This window comes from Coturnix japonica, chromosome 4 (genome assembly GCF_001577835.2).
Source record: "Coturnix japonica isolate 7356 chromosome 4, Coturnix japonica 2.1, whole genome shotgun sequence".
Classification (NCBI taxonomy): Eukaryota; Metazoa; Chordata; class Aves; order Galliformes; family Phasianidae; genus Coturnix; species Coturnix japonica.
In genome coordinates this window covers 8191930-8213047 of record NC_029519.1, presented here as the reverse complement: position 1 = coordinate 8213047, position 21118 = coordinate 8191930, and the positions used below count along the sequence as shown (strand labels likewise).

The 21118-nt window shown below is 39.2% G+C and overlaps 1 protein-coding gene and 1 long non-coding RNA gene across 6 annotated transcripts in view; both read left to right on the top strand.

The window, feature by feature from the left end:
• Nucleotides 1–21118, top strand: part of DACH2 (dachshund family transcription factor 2) — a 243522-nt gene that overhangs the window by 58749 nt on the left and 163655 nt on the right. The window lies entirely within an intron of this gene.
• The window catches only part of LOC116653324, a 67982-nt gene that overhangs the window by 21576 nt on the left and 25288 nt on the right, over nt 1–21118 (top strand). The window contains exon 3 of one of the 3 annotated variants that reach the window (XR_004306901.1): nt 13316–14157. The exons of the other annotated variants lie outside the window; for them this stretch is intronic. This is a non-coding gene — a long non-coding RNA (uncharacterized LOC116653324). Of the gene's footprint in view, nt 1–13315; nt 14158–21118 lie in introns of those variants that run through there. 3 annotated transcript variants of the gene reach the window in all.

Genomic DNA, 21118 nt, shown 5'->3' with positions numbered 1-21118 from the left:
CTCGTATTTTGTTTGTGTTTGGAAACTGCGATACCTCTGTAATCTGCAGCTGACATTTTAGTTAATGTGCTTTTCTTGGTTCGTGTTTTGTTTCCTTCTGCATGTGGCTGCTTCCCTCTTCAGCCTCCTTCCTTCATCAAATAACTGATCATTCTCTAGGGTGACCCTTAAAAATAAGCCAGCTCGCTTACTGAATCAAAGGGATGGTTTCAGCTGGCTTAGGGACAGCCCCTGGCCATGAAATAAGGTATTCAGCTTATAAATTATCTGTTACTGAATGATCTGCTCGTTGTGTTTATTATGTACAAGGTATTCGGGTTTCCATGCGGTGCAGTGATAAAGGGTTGCTTTGTGTTGTTTTTTTTTTTTAACTCATCTGAAAAATCATGAGTTTTGTCTGAGGTTCTGATATCTTGTTCTGGAGGCTTAATATTATTCTAAAGTTGATGAAAGGCCCAAGGTTTAAAATATTCTAATTTCAACTCAAAGCCTAAAGTGAGCTTTGGAGAGTGAATATCGGTGATAACAGCATGACTGGCTTTGGGAGGCTGAGATTTAACATCAGTTTATGCCCTTAGGTACACAGCACTTAGACTTACGTATGGAAAAGCTTTCACCTAACTTGTGTGCTCATCAGTTGTGTGCCCATTCCTTTACTTTTTGAGACAAAACCAACTGAGCAAAATGATTAAAGCATATTTGCCTAATTCTATATTGTTGTTGTTGTTTTCCTTAAAGAGCTTTTGCTGCTGACGTGCACTTTGAATTTTCCCAGGCTCCTGACACAAGTGATGCTGAGCGCTGCCCCGCGCGGTGCCGCACATGGTGCTGTGCAGACTGCTTGTGCCATCCCCCCCTTCCAGCCCAACTTCAGATGTTTGTCTTTTTCTAATTAGTTACGTAGGCCATTCACTGGGTTTGTGAAGTTCTCCTTCCCTTGTCCTCCCTGTCTTCAGCCAGACAATGAACACAAAGATACAGTAGAACTTGTTTTCTCATTATTGATTTCACGCACCAGCTGGCAGCTGTTTTAGCTTGTTCGTTTTTATAACCCTCTGGGCAACTTTTTAAAAGTACTTTTCTTTGACCATCTGCTAAATGCAATTGGTTTAATAATTAAAGACTTGCCATCCCTTTCCAGATAAATACAAATGCTGTTACTCGCAGCTGAGAGTTCAGCATTTTTTGTTTTAAGCTTAGGTGGAATGTTTTCTTTTGGTGCTGGGAGTGATGCAGTCCTTGCAGGCTCCTTGAAGGGTTGCATCTCTCCTGTTAATATTTAAGAAAACAAAATAAAGCCTCCTTTCTGCTGGGGGAGGGAGGCTGAGGCCAAGTTGTGGCAGGTTTTGTTAAGGTTTGAATATTTCCAGTTCTTGTGTTCTGATTCAGGAATAACTAAGAAGTGCTTACATACTGTATTCTAGTCCGAGCTGTGCATAGAGCGCTCATAATGAGGAAGAGAAGCAAGAGGGGATTTTGGCAGTGCTGGGTGCAGCAGTACTGACAGCAGCAGCTTTCCTACCCCATCCTGGCTGCGGCTGCTGGGTGGAGGCAGCCTGGGCTGGGCTGTGGGACAGCACCTTCCATTGTAGGATGGAGCTGGTGAAACCAGGAGAGCTTTGTAAGGTTTTTGGTACATTCAGCACTTCGTTCTTGTTTTCTGATGAAGTGGCAGGGGAGTGAAATGTTAGCGTGCTACTTGGTGGGAATAATTTGATATAAGATTTTTATGAGATATGTTAAAGCCGTTTTATTTTTTTTAAGAAACAAATAATCACTTTGTAAAAGCAAGAACAAAGATAATAGGACATTTAATATGATCTGTGTCCCTCGGAGCCCCTGCTTTTTCCATGTTATGTGCTTTATAGGCAGGATGTATAAAAAAGATTCAACCTTAGTTTGAACTCATCTTTATGCTGTGATTAGATCTAAACTTTCCCATGATTCCTTTAAAAAGGGCTGCTGAAAAATCCTTCTGTTTACCAAACAGTTTACCATTTGTTTCAGCTGTACCTCAAAGCTGACCTGTAGGATTACTCTCTTGAGAGGTGAAAAAGGGTAATTCATTTTTTATGTTCCTTTAATCTTGGAGTTCTTTCAAGACCTCGCTTAGCAAGAATCTGTGCATTTTATTTTGTCAAGGCATCATTTATTCACCAAACATTTTCTGTTGCACAACGTAAATTTCAAAACAATTTTGTAATCGTGGAAGAAAAAAGCCCTTCTGAATTTGGGAGGTTTTTTATACAATTGAATAAGACTCTTTCTTAGAGAATGAAAAAGGAAACGGTCGCATGTTTTCTTAATAAGATGAAAGATATCTGTATTTGCTTTGAGATTTTTATGTTTGTTTGTTTTAAAAATATTCCCATCTTTAATATTTTTGTACTTTACAAACATAATCTTGTTCCAGACAGCTGTGATCTCCGGTCTCCTCTAATTCCTAAAGTAGACAAGAACAAGTCAAATTTTCCAAAGTATCTGGCTGAATGCTCCCTGAAACATAATTGAACTGAAAGTGAATGCTTACAGTAAGAGTTCAGATTGGAGTGCAAAGTTTGCATGAGAAATTCCTTTCTTGAACTTAATCCTGTGGTGGTTTTCATATGAAGCATTCTCATCATAGGTTTCGTGGTTGTAGTATTTTTGTAGATTGCAGCAAGTATGCGCTAAGCTGTATAAATCACGCCGTGCTTTGGATAGGTATTTTTGCTTCAGACTCCTCGTTCTGCCGTTTAATCTGATGGACTGACTTCTTTCACATGACTGTTAATTACAGACCTGTTGAACTATATATAGATGTAAAACAGTCAGAAGTGATGGCTATCGGTTCTTGTATTTGTAGAGATATCACATTTGAGAAAATTGGTGACAGCTGTAAAAAGCACTTCAGGTCAAAATGATATTTCTGTTTAGCAGATTAGAGTTATTCTTCCCTAAATGCCCTAAACCTCTTAAAATGCTTTGCAGTGCTTTGTATAGTTTCTTTGAAGTGTCCTTTTCCTGTGCTAAGTTTAGTTACAGATGAACTGTAGACAGACGAATGGCTCATAGGCCAAGGCAGGGAATTCAGGATCAGGCCATGAGCTCTGGCTCTGATGAGCAGCTCTACCATGAGTGCAAGTCCAGCCAATTCCTGCAGATCCAATGACAATTGTGGGACCCACTGAATTTGCTGCTGTTTTAAACAGAGTGAGGTTTGCTTGGTACTTTACAATAACTTACACAGGAGTATGGGAGAAACCGTTCATCTGTTTCCATCCTGCTACCCCACAGCCCCCTGGGCAGCCATGGTCACCTTTGCCTTGTGATAGGACTTCTTCATGTCGGCTTTTTGCCCAGCATGGAGCAGTCAGTGCTGATCTGTACAGACCACTGAAAGCACAGCACCCTTTCACACAGTTCACATGGATGCTATGTTGTGACATGACATTGGTGCAACCTGAGAACAATAAATGGTTATTCCTGTTCCTAAGTTTTGCTTTTTCCCCTCATGACAAAACATATCCAGTTTTATACTCTGAAGCGGCTTTTACAGTTGTTGGTTGTGCCATAGGGTTTATGACAGGCAGATTTCTGCAGGATGTGGCTACAGACAGCTGTCTCCTTTTGAAAATGGACTTCTTGCTTTGAGGTGCGGTTTGAAATGAATGTTGACACGTGTAAATTAATCCAGTTTGTCACATACATCAGAGTGTGGCAGTGAGTGGGTTTTTTTCCCCCTTCCTCTTCAGCTTTTCCCTTTATAACAAAAATATCGGCTGAGTTTTCCTTAAGCTACAGCTATAGTCATTACGTAATTACTTAATTGATCCCCTATGGGAAATGCCTCACATCGCTGCTGTAGAACTCTACATCATGGTTCAAAGTAGAAATGTGAAAGGTTTCATTCTCTACCAAAATGTGTATTTTCTGTCCCATACCGTTGATTGCTTTCAGATGGTGAACCAGAATGGACTTACATCCTACCACACTACTCTATAAAGACTGTCAGTAACAGCAGAGTCTGCCTGCAGAAATTAGTCTTGGATAATTCCTGTGCTTTTAAAACTTGAATACGGACTCTTCAGTGAGTAAACCAGTGATAATACTAGAAGCAAATACACTGAAGAATTTGGTATGTCTCGTTTAACTTGTTTTATCTCTAGTCTAATAATAATTCTAATACATATAAGAAGGTTTTATCTATGGCACGGAAAGAATTCAGCTCATACAGTGATTGTCTGGAATAGGTTTAATTTGCTTGCTTTGTTCATGTCCCCGTATAGTACAACATACGATGTGTGCATTTGTTTCCATTCATATGGAACGACTGATGTTCTCACCTATATGCAGAAAAACCAGACATCTTTTGCAGTTCTAACCAGTTGGATTTTTCAAAAACAGGCCTCCATTTGTGCAAACAGTTTATGCTGATCTGATGAGATTTAATTATTGAAATAGTTTTTGTAGGAAAGAGGAAAATAAACATGTTGTGGAGGAAACACAGATAATCAGTGTTCCTACACTGTAATCTTTAATTACAAAGTATTGAGGGGATTGCTGTGGATTTTTTTTTCCATAGTGCTGTGCGAGTGAAATGTTAACTGCCATTTCAAGTCTGTTTTTGAAGGAGAACTCAAGCAAAGAACCCATTGCTTAGAATAGTTTCCTTTAAAGATATTAATACTGGAGTGTGAGCCAGAAAACAAAAGTGTGTAAGTCAGAACATGCAAATGCTTTCTTCTAAGCAGTACGAGTTGCAGTGTGTTGTTTCAGACAGTTTTGTGCAGACTCAGGGCAATGAATACGTTCCGACTTCTCAAGGCTCTTTGAAAAAAATCATGATCCAAACATTTCTGGGAAGAAATATAAGTTATCTGATAATCTGTTGCAATAGAAAGAGCAGCTTATTTGTTTGCAGTTTCATTGGCTATATTCTGTAAAGCAAAACAGCAACAGTGATTGAAAAAACCCAACAAAAGATGCTAAGCGATTTTATGAACAGTTTTCTTGGTATGGTTGATGCTTCCAGTGGAGTGGAGCGCATAGAGGTGAGGATGAACAAACAGTAATTATTTGTAACCAGGAAAAATAATTTCCTGACGATTCTTTCTATTTGTTTGCAAGTTATGTCAAATGCAGCAAGATTTATAGGTGCCATTAAAAATCCATATTGATCTCCACACTCAACTGGGACTTCACTTGAAAAGTCAGTCCATAGTTGAATGAGTGTCCAAAGGTTTCTAACTTGCATTGCTGATTTCAGTTTTTAAACAAAGATGGAATTTTGAGGAGTGTGGCAGGTTTGGAGTTGTGGTGCGTAAAGATTCATGCGTGCCACTCAGCGTTGCTCCTTCTGTTTCATGCCGTTCCACCCTGAAGTGCCAGCCTTCCAGTGATGCTCAAGGTTTTGGTGTTGCTTTATTTTTGCTTAGATGCTTTGGGCCTCCATAAGAGGTGATCCTGTACTGTCTGCCCTTGGGTGCGGTTGTTTTGGCACAGCTGTGACTCCTGCGGCCTGCTGTGTTGGTCCCGGCCCTGAGGAGCGCCATGCCACAGCAGGAGCAGTGTGGGTGTCATTGGCGGTACGTTCTCCTTATGCTTACGGACAGCTTATGGTATAGCTGTGCTAATGCATTGTTCTGGTTTAATGTGTATTAGTAATTAAGGAAAATACATTTTTTTTAAGAGGCGAGGATATATTTGAATCTAATAAGACTTCTTCATTTCACTGAATGAAGAAGTCTTTGCACATAACTCTTGGTGGGTAACATTAGTCAAATGTGTGATAGATCAAATTGTTAACTATGAAAGGTGTTGTTAATGTAATGCTGAGGAGAATTCTTGTGAGGTAACTGAGCGAGAGGCAGAGAGAGTGCATTCATCTTGGTATGCTGACAAAACATCTGAGTAATGATGGCCATTACATCTTTTGTCACGGGTGAAGGTATGAAAAAGAAAACAAGTTGAAGTGTGAGCCATTTAGGGAAATTGCCATTTGACATGTAAACCTTTCTGCCTTTGTGTTCATTTTTATGTTATGGAATGAATTTGCCTTCTAGAAGGAAGTTTGATTTGCCTAGCAATTATGGGGAAAAAGGCGAATTTCAGTCTCTAGCTAATTAAACATTTATTGTTGTTATTTTTTTCTGATCTTGTATTTAGTTTGTTTTAGAAGGAATAAGCTGTTTTAACACTGCTTGGGAAAAAAACCACATAAACTTAATGTAATTTATTGACTGATTTATTTATTTTTGAAAAAGACTCAGCACACTAACATCTGTACTGTGTTTGTGCAAATAGATTTTAATTGAGCCTTCTGTCTTGTGAGAGGAGAGTGATTCCGAGATGCTCAGCATTTGCTCATTCCCTGCAAAATTAAGGGTAAATAAACTTGCTGATTTTTTTGATGTTAGGTTTGAAGAAGACAGAAGAAGTTATATACAGTACAGTTTCCGTGTTGATACAGATTTATCAGTATCTAGTCTTACTGCTGCTTGTGTTGACAAGTGATTGCATATGTTTATCTATCCCGTCACAGATGTTTTTGTTTACTGAATTGTGCTTATAAATCAAAGGAAAGATCTAGTCAAGTTCGTGCTACAGTGAATATTCATCTAAGAATGCTTGAGAGCAACAGATTAATTTATTATACTAGGCTCAATCCTGTCAGGTTCTTCTTAAGACATCTACGTAGATCACAAAGCAGAGTTCTGTTATATTTAGGAATGTGAGTCCTGACCTAAGAAGGCCCCCCCAGGAGAAAAACAGCCTTTCTGAGTTTGGGGAATAGCGGAGCAGAACAGTCCATCTCATACAGTTCTAATGCTGTGTACTGCTGTCTATAGGGTACTGTTAATTTTTTTGAGATAGAGCGTTCCTTCCAGTTTGAATTTCAGCTCTGTTCCAGGAAATATTCTGATTAAAGAACAACGAAAACATTTGATTAATACAGATAGCAGCAAGTGATTTTTTTTTTTAAACACTGGACCTAGAGTTATTTGAATTTGGATGTGCTATCAGATGTGAATGGACCCCCTATATTGTTTATGTTGTGATAATGTTGTTAATATATGTTCCTAATAGGAATGTACTATATGGCCCAGCTGTGCCTTCGCGTGGCCTAGAAACTGGGTGGCAGGTACCTTACTTACTCTGTTGGTGCTATGGCTGTTGTCTTTTCAGTTGTATGGGGTGCAGGATGTTGAAGGCTGTGGTTCTAATTGATGGTTAAACACACACTGAAGAGAATGTGTAGACAGTGCAAGGTAGAATAGCAGCTAATATCCTGTAGTACGTTGTACATAAAGGGAAACAAAGGCAGTTGAAATCTCTAGAATTACAGAAAAAGAAATTTGCTGAATTCAAGTGGTGGAATCACATTTCCATCCTCTTCCCTTTCTCTCCCTGAACACAGTGCCACTCTTTGCAGTTTTGGACCATGTGTTTGCAGTGAGTAGCTCTTGAAGCTGAGCTACCGAAGTTGTGTGGTGCTCTCTCGAAAGCCTGGAGTTGAGGCAGATGACTGCTGTGTTGTATGGAAGCGTGTCCCATACCACAGCTGCTTCTGTGGTATTTTCTATTTAGTCTCTGGTTCGACTGCTTCTGTGGTATCTTGTATTCACCTGAAGAGCAGGATTAAAGTGAAGAAGGTTGAAGTCTGCTCTGACAAATGGCCTTTCATGAAAAGAACAGCTATAACTAACCAAGACAGGAAACCCAAGAGAAATTGGATTTAGGGTGTAATCTTTTAAACTCAAAACTGATACCTGACAGTGCAGAGTAATGTGGTATGAATAATGTCAGTGTTTGAGCTGCTTGTGTACATTAGGTGATATTTAGTGGAATTAAATTACTTCTAGAAATTGGAAAGTTTTGATTACTGAACTGCTTGACAAAAAGGGCATTTTAAATTAATTATGAGGAACATAAACTGATTTAGTACAAAACTAAAAGAGCATCTGAGAAATAAACCTAGCAGTGTGATTAGTGAATCTGGCAGCTAATGACAAATGGTGACAGAAGCAGTCTTGGAAGTCGTTGACAAAAGTGTACAGAAGAAGATGGGGGAGGAGTATCAAACCTGGCTTTCCTTGATACTGTACCTCGGCTTTCATTTCTTATACTCAGTTAAACATGTAATGGAGTTTCAAAAGGTGCTTAGGCTTCCTGATGAGAAATAGCTCAGAGTTATAGTGGAAGATGTGCTATTTATTTGTAGTCTGAGGGTCTGTTTGTACTGTTCAGACTGTTTGGTTACGGTAGCTTCACAGATGTATAACTGTCTGTATGATCATACAGGTGAATAAAGCAATGGACCTACAGCATTCAGTGAAGTCACTGAATTACAGTCTCCAAGAGACTTTCTGAATTGGTACAGCAGAAATAAGAGATAATGAAGAATTGCTGTAAGCGAAGTGAATAAAACTCAGGACTCAAAGTTATTCTGATGTGGTTGCTGAAAAATCAACTGATAGTTTGTGAAAACAAATGAAGTGCTAGCGATCAGTTATCAATTACAGGACATGGATGGGAGTGACATTTGTAGCAGCCAGTTCCAACATCACATTTATAAGATGACATGGAAGAAGTAACTAGTGATGTGAAAACAAATCAGATGTGGTGAGGCATTTTGGAGTTGATACGGAGGACTGTCAGGTCACTAAAATATGTGCACACGAGCAGCATTCTGTTGTTGTATGAGGAGGAAATGAGGCAAATTACAATAAAAACTACATTTGGCCAAGAAGGAATATGTAGCAAAATGGTCCAGATGGTTTCTCTTGACCCTGACAGCAAAATATGCTAACCAGATTAGAAAATTAGACATCGGTACTATAGGAGGGACCATTGTCAGCAGTGCTTCTTCAGCTTGCAGATAGTTTGGTGAGTCATTGTTTTGAGATGGCCCAAACCCATGACCAGCACTAACCTTGTAATATCAGTAATTAAATTATTGTTGCATATTATTATGTGTTTGAACTGAACAGCCCAACCAACAGATAGTCATCCTTTGGGAAGGAATTAGGTTTAATATAAACCTTTGTCCTGTGGGGGTGGTGGTGAGAGAGGGAGCGCTGCTAAAGCTGCTTGTGTTGTGCCATGAGTTAACTTAGTAAAGATAGAAAACTGAGCAGCCTTTGGAACGTAGATTGCTGTTTTAAAAGAAAAATCTTTCAGCTGACTTTGAATTACCCAGATTTATCTGCTGCATATAGTTGGATAAATGTTGTCCTTTTGCACTGCAGCTTCTTCTGTTGTAACTTCACTGAACCAACCTTACATTCTTCTGTCTGAGATTCTCACTGAATGTTTGTGATACCACGGTGGGACTTGGTTGTATATGAATATAGAATCATAGCATGGCTTTAGTTGGAAGGGACCTTAAAGCCCATCCATCCAAATTTAGTTTATGTAAAATGTTTGCATTCTAGTTTTCTGTTGTTCTTCACAGCAATATGAGAAATTTTCAAAGGTTATACAGGATTTAGTATTTGTAGATTCGATGGTAGATGCAACACAGAAATAATTGCATGTGCAACTTGCAAAGTTACAGCATTTTTGGTTGAATGTACCTGAATGTACCCATCTGAAAGTAAACTGAAGGCAGCTTTGACACATTGAGCCATGTGGTATTTCATTAGCAGTATTTGTAGGGTAAGGCAAGACAAGTGAGTCTGCAGGTTGTTACAGCAAAGTAGCAGCCCCAGAAAGAGCTGAAGTAATTTGGATGTATTTTTAATTACAAACGTGTTGTAAAGTGCAGTCAGTGTAATCACTGAAAACAAATGATACATTAGAGGGGGGAAATAGGAAGAAAGGCGCATTAATCAGTAATAGAGTCGGAATGTAAGGAATATATGTGGAGGTTGGGAAATCTTCTGACCTCACTTAAGATGTTGTTTTTGTTCTGGTTACCATATTCTTTAAAGATGTAACATTTGAAAAGGGGAATTTGATTGACCTTATGACTAAAGATAGGATCTCTGAAGGGAGGCTAAAATCATGAATTTCTATAACCTTTAAAGAGCAAAGGTTGAAAGGCATTTAATTGAAAAATATAAAATCTCCTGAATTATATATCAATATATAACTCTATTTCTTCTATATCAGAAATTATTATAAAAAGAGAACTATATGTCAGTTGAGCAAGTAACTCCAGCAATCTCTGTGCTCTTGCTTCTTTGTCCTTTTTTCTCTCAAGCAGAGGGTCTAACAGACAAAGAAGGAAGGCTCCTGTTCTACTTTTCCTTGTCAGTTCTGGTAGTTCTAGTAAAAAAATAAAGTGTTAATGAACATCAGGGGGAAATCCGGAATTGCTCTTCAATACTCGTTGTCATTGGAGGGTGTTGCAGGGATTCTTTTGAATGTGCCTTGGGTTATGTTGTTGCTCAGCCTTGTGAAGGATGCCCACACACAGTGGGGACAGACCAAGAAACTGTCAGGAGATTTGGAGTTTTCAGAAATACTTGCAGGATTTGGTTATGTAGATCTTACTGCCACGAGAGGTTACAGCTTCTGTTGTTTTGTCGTGGCTGAGCAGCTTGGCTTCTACTTGATACCTAAAGAAATAGCTTTGGGATTTGTAGATTCGTATGTGTAACTAGAGGAAACCCTCCAATTTGGAGGAGGCTTGATGGATCTTTTTAAGGAAGGATCTCTATTCTGTCATTGTTTTGAAATGTTGATCATCAACACTGTGTGTGCATGTGAGTGTGTGTGTAAATGTCTGACTGCATCAGAACTCAGCGGATAAGCAGAACATTTCATTNTAAGCCATCTGCAGCATGCATACATGGCCTTCAAGCAAAGGTTGCGAGATCACAGCTTACTAGTCCGGGTTCTGAGCCTTGCCTCCTTTGCCACTCTTGTCATGATACCCAATATTGCCTCTCTGCTGATTAATACAGAATTTTTCACCTGAAAATGCAGTGGCAAATGAGCCAGACTTGGTGGAAAGCTTTGCAGTGTTACCTTAGCATAAAACTCATCTGGAATTACCAAAATAGAGCAATTAAAAGTCATGTAAACTCGCAGTTAAAAAGAGGCGCTATCAGTCTTAAAATTATGAATTATGCTTTTCAAAAATAATTTATCAGGTCATATAATATTTTAGTTTTATTTAGATGCAAAGAAAGCATAAAAAGACAGTTTGGTTAAATCCAAGCGTCATTGAAAACGGTTATAACTAAGAGAATAAGATAATTCTATGGCCTCATGTTTATCATCTAAAGCTCTAGACTGAGAATGTTAAGTTCAATTTTCCGTATGTAAGAAACATATTTTGTGATTTACCAAAGGGAACAACCTTGGTGGTAAGATGTGGTGCAGGTCAGTCTGCAGCCACCTCTGACAGATCATCCAAGAACCAAGTTTTAAAACACGGACTGGAAACAAGAAACCGATAAAAGGGAGGCAGGGATGCTGCTGCTTTTTCAGTCTTTAGTTTGACAGGCTTTGCTCAGCCATGGTGACGTCAAAAAACCCCACCTGAATGTACTTAGGTTTGCTGTCAACATTTAGAACTGAATTCAGTTTTCTAGGAAACGTGCAACTCTGAGCAGATCACCTGGTGCTTCCCTTTCTCTTTGATAAATACCGTGTCTTGTAGTCTTCATCCATTAGAGTTTTGCTACTGACATTGCTGTTTAGATATAATAATTCAAACATCTACATTTTCATTGCGCAGCTTTTAAGTGCTGGTCTAATGCAGTGCAGTACTACACAGTGGTACCTTTCAGTATGCCACCAAATGAGTGAAATGCATGCTAAGAACATTAGGTTGTTTTTATTGTTTTGTATTTGTAAGTAACTGCCATTTTGAGAAAGATGTCTGATCACTTGAGCTGCTGTATTGATTGAATCTTGCTACTGAATAGGATCCATGAGAATGTTGAAGGTCCCATTAGGAAATACATATCTTGATTTATACTTGATGAGAGCTACATTGATCACGTTCACATACTGAAACAATTATTGATGGAATCTATGATGAACAAGTCATTTTAGTTGTGATGAACATTGGCTTCTAGCAGACGTTTGACAGTGAACCATGAGGTTCTTTGTTGTTACAGCCCATCTGAGAAAATCATTAGGCTTTTTGAAGCTTTCTCATGCTTGGTCTAAGTATTATTTGCATTAAGACTCACTAGATTCCTTTCACATCATTTTTGGCTTTCTTGTAGGAGTACATTAACAACTTTTGTTATCAGTAGCTGCAGCATATTAACACTAATAGAGAAATAAATATCTCGTTATCAGAGCATGTTTTCCTTTTGTGGACAGCAGTGAAGTGTTTTTTATCTGAGCTGGTTAAAATGGGCTCATCATGTGATGAAGGCATTCAGCAGCAATTCTGTGGAAAAGAATTGGAAATATTTCCAGTTCTCAGTTCTGGGTTCTGTGTTTGTGCACAACACCAGGAGATCGATGGTCTTTCTAAGGTTACTTTACTGAATTTATATGACTGTTACAAATGCGTACTGCTACAATAAAGGAAGTTTTCTTGTATTTTTCAGAGACAAAGCATTGCAAATTGGAGAGTTTGGCTGCCAATCTTGGAGTGAAATTAGCTCTGCAAGAATTGTAATGATTTATAGAATTTAAAGTAAAGAAAATTGCCTATTGATGTATGCAGCAAAGTTGGTAAACACTCTCTGAGTCTGTGCAAACCATTAAAATTGACTGTATACTGTTGTAATGATACAAAACTGCTCATAATTGTTATGTCCACCCCATGTCATTCCACAAAGTATGAAGGGAACAAGCATACATTTGGGTTATTTGAAGGTCTGTTACTTCTGTCTGTGATCTGAAGCTATAGGCGATGCTTCCAAGAGAAATAGGAACAAGTTGTGAACGCCCTTCTACGTATAAGACCAGGCTAGTAAGTTCAGCAGTGCAATAGCTGGAAACTTGTCCATCGGAGGAATGCACAGATACTTAAAGATCTGTATTGATTTGTGTAACAGCCTGAAGAATGAACGTGGATTTTTATTTAGGTTCACTGTTGTTTCGATCACTGCACATTCTTTTTTTTTTTTGGCTTGGTTTATGATCTTCAAGTTCCTTTGATTAGATATAATTCTGGACTTACTGCCCTGCTTCTGACTTCCAACATGTTTATGTATTTCCTACGTGATTTGGGAGCAGACATTGGAAAATCATTAAGTAGAGCTTAACAGTCTTGATGCTAGAAACTATTAAATTGACTTTGCATCAGAAGTGGATGGGATTTAAAGAAAAGAGAAAAGTTTATAGGTGTTATTCAAACCCACCAGACTTTCTTGGCCACTCCAGAATTTGAATATTTTCCTATTTTCTGTAATTTTAGAACAGAAGTGCCTTGAAAGAAGAACCTAAATTGTATTGAAGCGTAGAAGATGGAGCGTTATCCATTTTCATTCTGGTACCACTAAAACCTGCTTGCAAATTTGGTTTTAATGAGAATGTTGTGAAAAAAATGTTCTGCTTTTGGAAGAAAGTCATTAATTTAACTAAAAAGGAAGTGTTAAAAAGCATACGCGGAAACAAAGTCAAATTGGTGATGTTGCTGGCTTGACTGTGATGAAGTCAGTTAAAAAACTGAAGAGTAAATTTAGTGATTCTCTGCACTGTTTAAGGAAGAGTAAACTCAGAGGAAGGAAAAATAGTGACGTTCAATAAATAGTGAGTTACTGGGTGATGTCAGAGAGGCTGTAAAGGATGGAATGGAATATGGCTTGATGCAACAGGATTTGGAAGCAAGTTCGAAGCTATTTGAAAAGTAGGAACTGCTGAGCGTCAGTCTCAGCTGCTTATAGAGCAGCTTACATGGCATAAAAGGGATTTTGAATAGCTCTAAAGATGAGAGAACTGCTCCTGCTGGGAGGTTAACATTGCAGGGAATTAGTCTTTAAATATCTTAAACCACTGGAAAGGTAGATGCTAAATGCCGTGAGGGTAGGTTTCTGTTGTCTTACAGAGAGTTGGGTAGTCAGTGTAGAGGGCTATAATCTTGGTAGGACTTCCTTGTTTTCAGACATCACATTTGTCTGTTCATGAACGTGTCATGCATTAAACACTCTGAAGTCTATTAATGCATCTTAGTTATACTGTAATGCAAGATGATGCTACTGGGGTTGTGTATTAAAATGTCTCCATCCCTGCTGTCTCTTTTATAATGGTGACAGGGAATTAAAGGATGTATTTCCATATATATGAGGGCTGCTCTGAAAGTGATGCCTTCCATTTTATTATGTCAGCCCATGACGTCATAGACAGATGTTGGCGGGACGGCTGTAGCTGTCAAACCTTCCCACCAATATCCCATGACATTTTGTTACTGTGACAGATGGCAGCACAGGGGCAGTCTGACAGGGTGGAGTCTGACATGGAACTGCATACAGAACAAAGGTGTGTCATTGAATTCCTCCGTGTGGAAAAAATGGCTCCCATTGACATTCATTGACTCTTGCTCTAAACATTTATGGAGAGCAAGCAGTGGATGTAGCACTGTGAGCCAGGGGGTGGTGCGTTTCAGCAGTGATGACAGCGGGTCACCTCCACTGGTGTGGATGTGTGTCAGTGTGTACATGGAGAAAGTGCCGTAGTCACAGAGATGGCCATCAAGTCAAAAAAAGATGTGATATATTTCTCCTTCTGTGATATATTTCTCCTTCTGAATAGCCTAACAAATGTTTTGGAAACTGAAGTTTGAAATGGCTGATATGTTTAATAGTGCAGTATTCTTCAAAGCCAGACATTCTTTGCATGCTTAGCACTGGCAGTTTCTTTTCCAGTTTCTTTGCCATGAGATACAAGCATTGCCGACTGTTAGCACGCAAGATTGTTCTCACTGCAGTTCTTATTTTTTCCCAAATTAGGACAGTTCATTCCTTCAAGATGCAAGACATCACATTTGTAATTACTTATTCTTTAAGGGGAAAAAAAAGCATTCCAGATGCACTCAGATGGGAATACTGTTATGTTATTGGGCATATTTGTTAATAAGATAGTAATTTAAGTAGTTAACATAACAGAAGTTGATTTGACCTGGTGATATGCATTTATACAGGATAAACAAAGCCTGTTATCTGAGATTTTTATTTATAAGGATCTGCTCAAATGATCCGAGATCCCCCCCACCTTGTTTGCCTGTCCTGCCCTAGACCTCAGCACATAATCTCACTGTACCGCTGCCCTTTTGACATGTGATTGCCCTTTCCATCAGCATCTATCCAAAAGCATATTTGTCTAAAAAGGAAACAATTAAATTCCAATCTCATACAGAAAACCTTCACTTTTCAGAGAAAACACATGAAAGAAGTCACAAAGTTGTACGTGACAGGCAACCCCTGCTAAATCAGAACCATAAGTCATTAGACTGAATTTGGCTACTGCCGAAGTAGACACCAAGTCAACAATCTCTGCATTTGACTGTTTGTATAAGTAATGTTATATGTACTTGGATTTTATTTATTATTTTTCTCTTAGATCCTATAGTAAGAATACATTGTAGTATGGGGCAAGTAACGTGCAACAGAGAAGACAAGTATGATGGGTAAATTAATACAAATGTATTTCAGGTATGGTGTTATCTACCCCCTACAACTAATAATTGGGCTTTGTGTTGTATTCCTGCCTGAACTTAGGAGTCTGCAGCATAAAGTGAGGCGTGAGCCCAGAGGATGTCAGTGGGTCTTCATAGCAATCCACATTCTGAGCAGTATCAAGTTGAAAGCCAATGTGGGCAGATTTTATTTCTTTTTTTTCTTTTTTTGGCAAAGGCCTGTTTTTATCAGTGAACTTGGGAACATAATTCCTACCTGACAGAACTTGAAACAGTGCACAGTTTTGTCATTAATTAAATTTCCCACAGCTACTGTTTGAGATAGAAATGACTGAAGTGACATTTCGGGGTATGTGATGTGTCAGTGACATTTCCCTGGATGCCACTTCACTGCAGGTGGAATTCCCAGAAATTACTGCAGCCCTGGTATTGATGTGGATGGCTAAATCACACCGCAGCCTGATTTTTGTTATGCCTCCAAGTGTGTGGGCTTGAATGCTTATGTAGTCACAGTGTTTGAGCAACTCTGGGCAATGTCTAGTTGTTAACAAGGCTTTCTCTGTTTAGTTGGTTTTATGTTACTAAGAACAGGTTAAGTGGTGCATTTTGAAACTTTTATAGCCATTAGGCATTATATGCTACTGCTAAGCTAGTGACTGTTTCATATATGTGGTCTTGTTGTCCAGTTTAAGACTGAGGAGTGTGCTGACTCTCAGGCTGAGAAATGAAGAAGCTCTGGTATACAGGGAAACTCCTGTAACTACTTTACTAACAGCTTAGCTGGCCTTGCCATGTGATGCATCATTTTGCCCTTCAGTAGTATTCCTTCCAGGACCTGTGTAGGCTTACAGCTAGTTTATAGCTGTAAGGGTAAAGGAGGTTCAGTTGCACTTCTGTTTGGCAGTTAAAATCACGAAAGAGAACTGTAAATGCTTTCCTGTTCGATATTCAAAGCTGAAGCAAATTCAGCTAAGTGAATTAAACAAATTGGTCTTAACAACGAGATTAATATTTTTTTCGAGCTGCCTCCCTGACGGTTTAATGGAGATTTTATTATGTCATGGTAAGGATGGCATTGAAATATATATTTCTTTGTTTCCATCTGTCACCTACTGATTTAATTAATCTTCTAGTTTCACATAGGTTTTTATTTTTCTTTCAGAATCAGCTCTTTTACTCCCTGCGTGTCTTTGACAGCTGAGTTCTTGCTAGCAAAAGAAAAAGTTTGACATGTTCTGACCAACTAAATGTCCTTACAAATAGAAATATGTTTTGCTAGTAATAGCTTCTACGAAACAATACTAAACATTGGTGTAGTACATAAGCCTTTTACCACCCTTGAAAACCCAGCTTGAACCTTGAGCTAGTCATTTACATGATGTTTCCTTGGGATTACCTACATTCTTGTCCACTCTGACCTTGTAATTTTGCTCACAGTTGGAAATGTAATGCAGAGTGACTAAGATAATGTTGTTTACACAGACTTTAAGTGGAGTGACATTATAGTCAAGCAAGTGTCACATCACCCAAAGTGAAGGAAGACTTAATTACCATAATCCTGTGAATACTAAAATTCCTTAGCCATGTGTAGCATAATAATGTAATGCTCTGCATGTTGCATTTAATAACGTGAAGGTTCTATATTAACTCTCAGGAGAGATTCTATAGTCAGTGTACATCCTTGGTGCATTCCATCGCTTGTAGTATAGCATCTTCCATTAAAAGTGCAGCTTGCCAGGCAAAGCAACCATAAAGTGACTGGAGTAGCATCTCTGTTAATCTGGTCAGTATTTGGTGCCAAGGTTTTGTAATGATGATGCAGTCTGTATTTCATTAAATAACAGGAACAGTAGGGATGAGATGATAATAAAAACATACAGTGTCTTGGCAGACACACCGTTAAATGGACAGAAGTGTTAAAATACTGCAGGACTTGAACAACTTTTACCTTAAGTAGTCAGATGAGCCCACCTTTTTGCCAACACTACGTGCAGCAGCTTTATGCATTCAAGAGGAATGAGAAGCAAGGTTGTGAATGAGTATGTAATCATAAATGGCCAATCATGAACAATTACCATAATCATTTTATAAAAGTGGAGTGATTATTGTTAATATACATTGCTCTTATTCTAGCAACACTTAGTAGTGCACAACCTACTCTGGATTAGTCTTGTTGCAGAGGCTGTACAGTTCTGTGGTCAGTGGCTGACAATAATAGATGGCTTCAAAAGCACGGATGAGTAGTGCATTTCTTCTTATTATTATTTGAAAGACGAGTTTGAATTAACATTTTAAGGAGACCAGCGGATAGAGCAGTCAGTTCTGGAGAGGGATTGTGTGTTCTCAGGTAGGAACTATATTTTTAGGTAGCTGTTGCTGTGTAGTTTGAAGTTTGTTTTTGGTAGGACTGAAAAACAGTATCAGTGTACAAGAAAACATGAAAGAGCTGGACAAGAAGTCACACGGACTACTGGTATAGGATAGACAGAATACAGATAAGCAGAAGCACTGAAATATGGAGTCTAGAGTTGGTGTTGGCTTGTACTGGTGCAAATGCTTGTGCTCTGAGTTTGCCTTTACTTACACTAGTGTGCTGCCTAAGCATTCTTACACTATCTCTGGCTCTCTTGTTTGAATATGATGCTTTGGAACTGTCACTTGAATATGTGAAGCAGGACTAAAAAGCTGTGGAAGGTAGAAGCAGCATTTCATTAAAAGTCCACATGATGTAAACTAATATTCCAGCCCCATGTATTGTTCAGCAAGCACTTCTGAGCAACAGCAGCTTGTGCACGGATGAGTTTTGCTTGCTTCAAGCTGACCATGTTTCCCTTTGAAGTAAGGGCCTGGAGCTTTGCCTTGGCACGCTGGTAGTGCAGAAGTGCTGCTGTGCACGGCCATCGAGTGGGCGCTGGAAGGCTGGTGGCACCTGGGTGTGCAGGCTGCTGGGCTGCACTGGGGCCCCTGGAGCACAGAGGCCGCAGCTGCACAGCAGGTGGAAGTGCTCTGGTGCTCCCTCTTGCTGAGTCCCCCCAGAGCCACTGAAGGGTTTTAACTTTGCTGGATGTATAATTCTCGTTGATTAACAGGAGTTCTGGGAAGAAACGCTTTTGTAAAACTGATGACAGGGAGGAGCTGCCCGGGGCAGAGGCTGTCAGATGATCTCCTTTGTGGCTCTGGTAGAGCAAATATTACCCAGGAACCAAAAAACCCCTTTCCTCTCCCTGAGCTCCCTGGAGGCAGCAGCATTCAAACACAAAACTGTTCAGATTGCTGGAGAGGGATTTTACTGGTCCTGTCTGTTTTGCTACTTCAAACATTTTTGAGTATGCAAAGTTAGAATACTGTTGTATGGACCAAAAAAGGTCAGAGAATAATTCCAGCATCCAACATGAGTTTCAGCAGGTTCCTTTCTCTAGGGTGCAACAAGTTCTGGCTTCACTTGAGACATCGTTTTATGCCTTGTTGTTAGGGACTGGAAAGAGTTGGAAAGGATTGTTTTGGGACACTGTGGGTGCTCATCATGAAACTCTGGGGAACAAACAGCGCTTGGAATTCTGTAAATACTGGTCTGAAATACACATGACAGTGATGCTGTATGTTCAGATTTAAGGACCACAACTAGGTCTTATCTTAAGTACTCAATAGAAACTTGATGGGAAGTGCATTGTCAGGTGCTGGTGAAGTGTCGTCAGTTGGGCCCAGTTTGCAAGAGGAAGGCACAGTATTTTTGCTTAAATAATCGCAGCTGCTTTAAAAAAATACACTTTTGGGGAAAGAAAGGGAACCTACACGTGTAACTTATCACTTGACGGCTGCACTTGGAGGGATTGGCCATGGCCTGTGCACGCGGCCTGCACTGGGCCCATGTGCGGGGCCTGCATTAGCAGCCCTCGAAAATTCCTGCAACTGCAAAACTAATTAGTGAAATTAAGTTGAAAATGCTGTAAACAAGTGAAGTTATTATTCATTCTGCACGGCACTACAAATGTGGGAGGACATGTTAAATGATAAATTAGGCATGAACTGCTTTAATCTGTAAGCTGAACATGCCAGCGAAGGGCCTGCATTTGTAATTAGTGTTTGGGGCCGCAGGAGAGCGGTGCCTCTTTTAGAACGGTGACAGGGAATTGATCAGTTTAGGTTGCTGTGGCAACCAGGAGCCCTGGTTGCGTTTGCCGCCATTCTGCTATTATGCCGTCCCCGTGTTTAGAAATATATTTATGAACTGTAAAGATAAACTACTCAATAATGCAAAAGAGGCTGCGATGCTCAAATGCCAAAGTGACGGGGGCCAAGTGAATGCCTGACTACCCGATAACAAGCTTAAGTGTTCTATGGTTGTCATGACATTTCTTTTACAAAGCAAATGATGTCTGCGAAAAAAATCTTAAAATTAGCCGAAAATGCAAATCTCTTTATGAGGCTGTCACCTCCATAATAACAGACAATAATTGATGATTTATGAGATGCCACCGTAGCAACCAACTCCTTCGGCACCCCTTGGCTTATTGTACACAATAGACTTGGGCTCCTGTGAAAAAGTTTCCGACGTGAAGCTCAGGAGGCCTGTTCGCGTCTTGCTCCGTTCACTCCTATAAAGGAGATTCACAAGCATTGCAGGGATTTTTGCAGTCATCAGACAGCTTAAATGGCTGAAGTTCTGTCAGTAAACACTATCTAATTTGTGGCTGAAATGACGGTGGTTTCAATGAAAACCTTTTTAAACGACTAGTTCAAGTTGGAGTGAAGACCGTGACACCAAGTCTGGGCTGTTTAGCTGACTGTTCCACGTCTTTTTCCCAAGGCTTGTGTTTAAAAACATCACTTACAAATCATCCTGTTTTTTTTTTTCATATTAGCTAAACAGAATGTTGTCAGAGAAATGATGTTTTGTTGGTTTGTAATTTCAGTAACTACAGAAGAAAAGCTTTTGTTTATGAACACATGTATTTAGATACCTCATGGTTGGGTACATCTGCGTTCTTGATGAGAAACCAATGCTTTCAGAAAAAGCTTCTATTCTTTCCTATCAGTCAGAAAAGACAGTAAAGCTCTACTTACAAAGTTAGGTTCAAGAGAATCAGGATCTGTAGACTTGTTTAATGGTACAAAAAGGGTAACAAGTTAACTTTCATCAATTTCTTTTGTTTTCAAAGGCCACATGCTCTTACAGGTAAATAGAGGGCACAGAAAACTTCATACCAGAGTTCTGCCTGACTTTGCCATAGGTAATTACTTTTGCACCTAAAACACTCAATTTAATGCTGAGGGAAAAAATAAGTGACATTAGCAACTTCTGCATAGTTTTGTCTTCGTAGTTCATTCTCCTCCACTCCCGTTATTAAATAAAGTTTCCCTTTTTTATTTCAGGTCATTAAAAACAAATAAAGTGTAGTTGGGAAAGAGGTCCACTGATTAGAAGAAATATTTTTAGACTTCAATTGTTAATTCTCAGCCTACGTCCTAAGATTCTTACTCAGACAGTGGCTCCAAAAAAGTAATAGGAACTTGTTTGAATTATGAATTCATGATTTTTCCATTCTTTTCTCACTTAGTCAAATATGACACTTTGAGCTGTCAGTT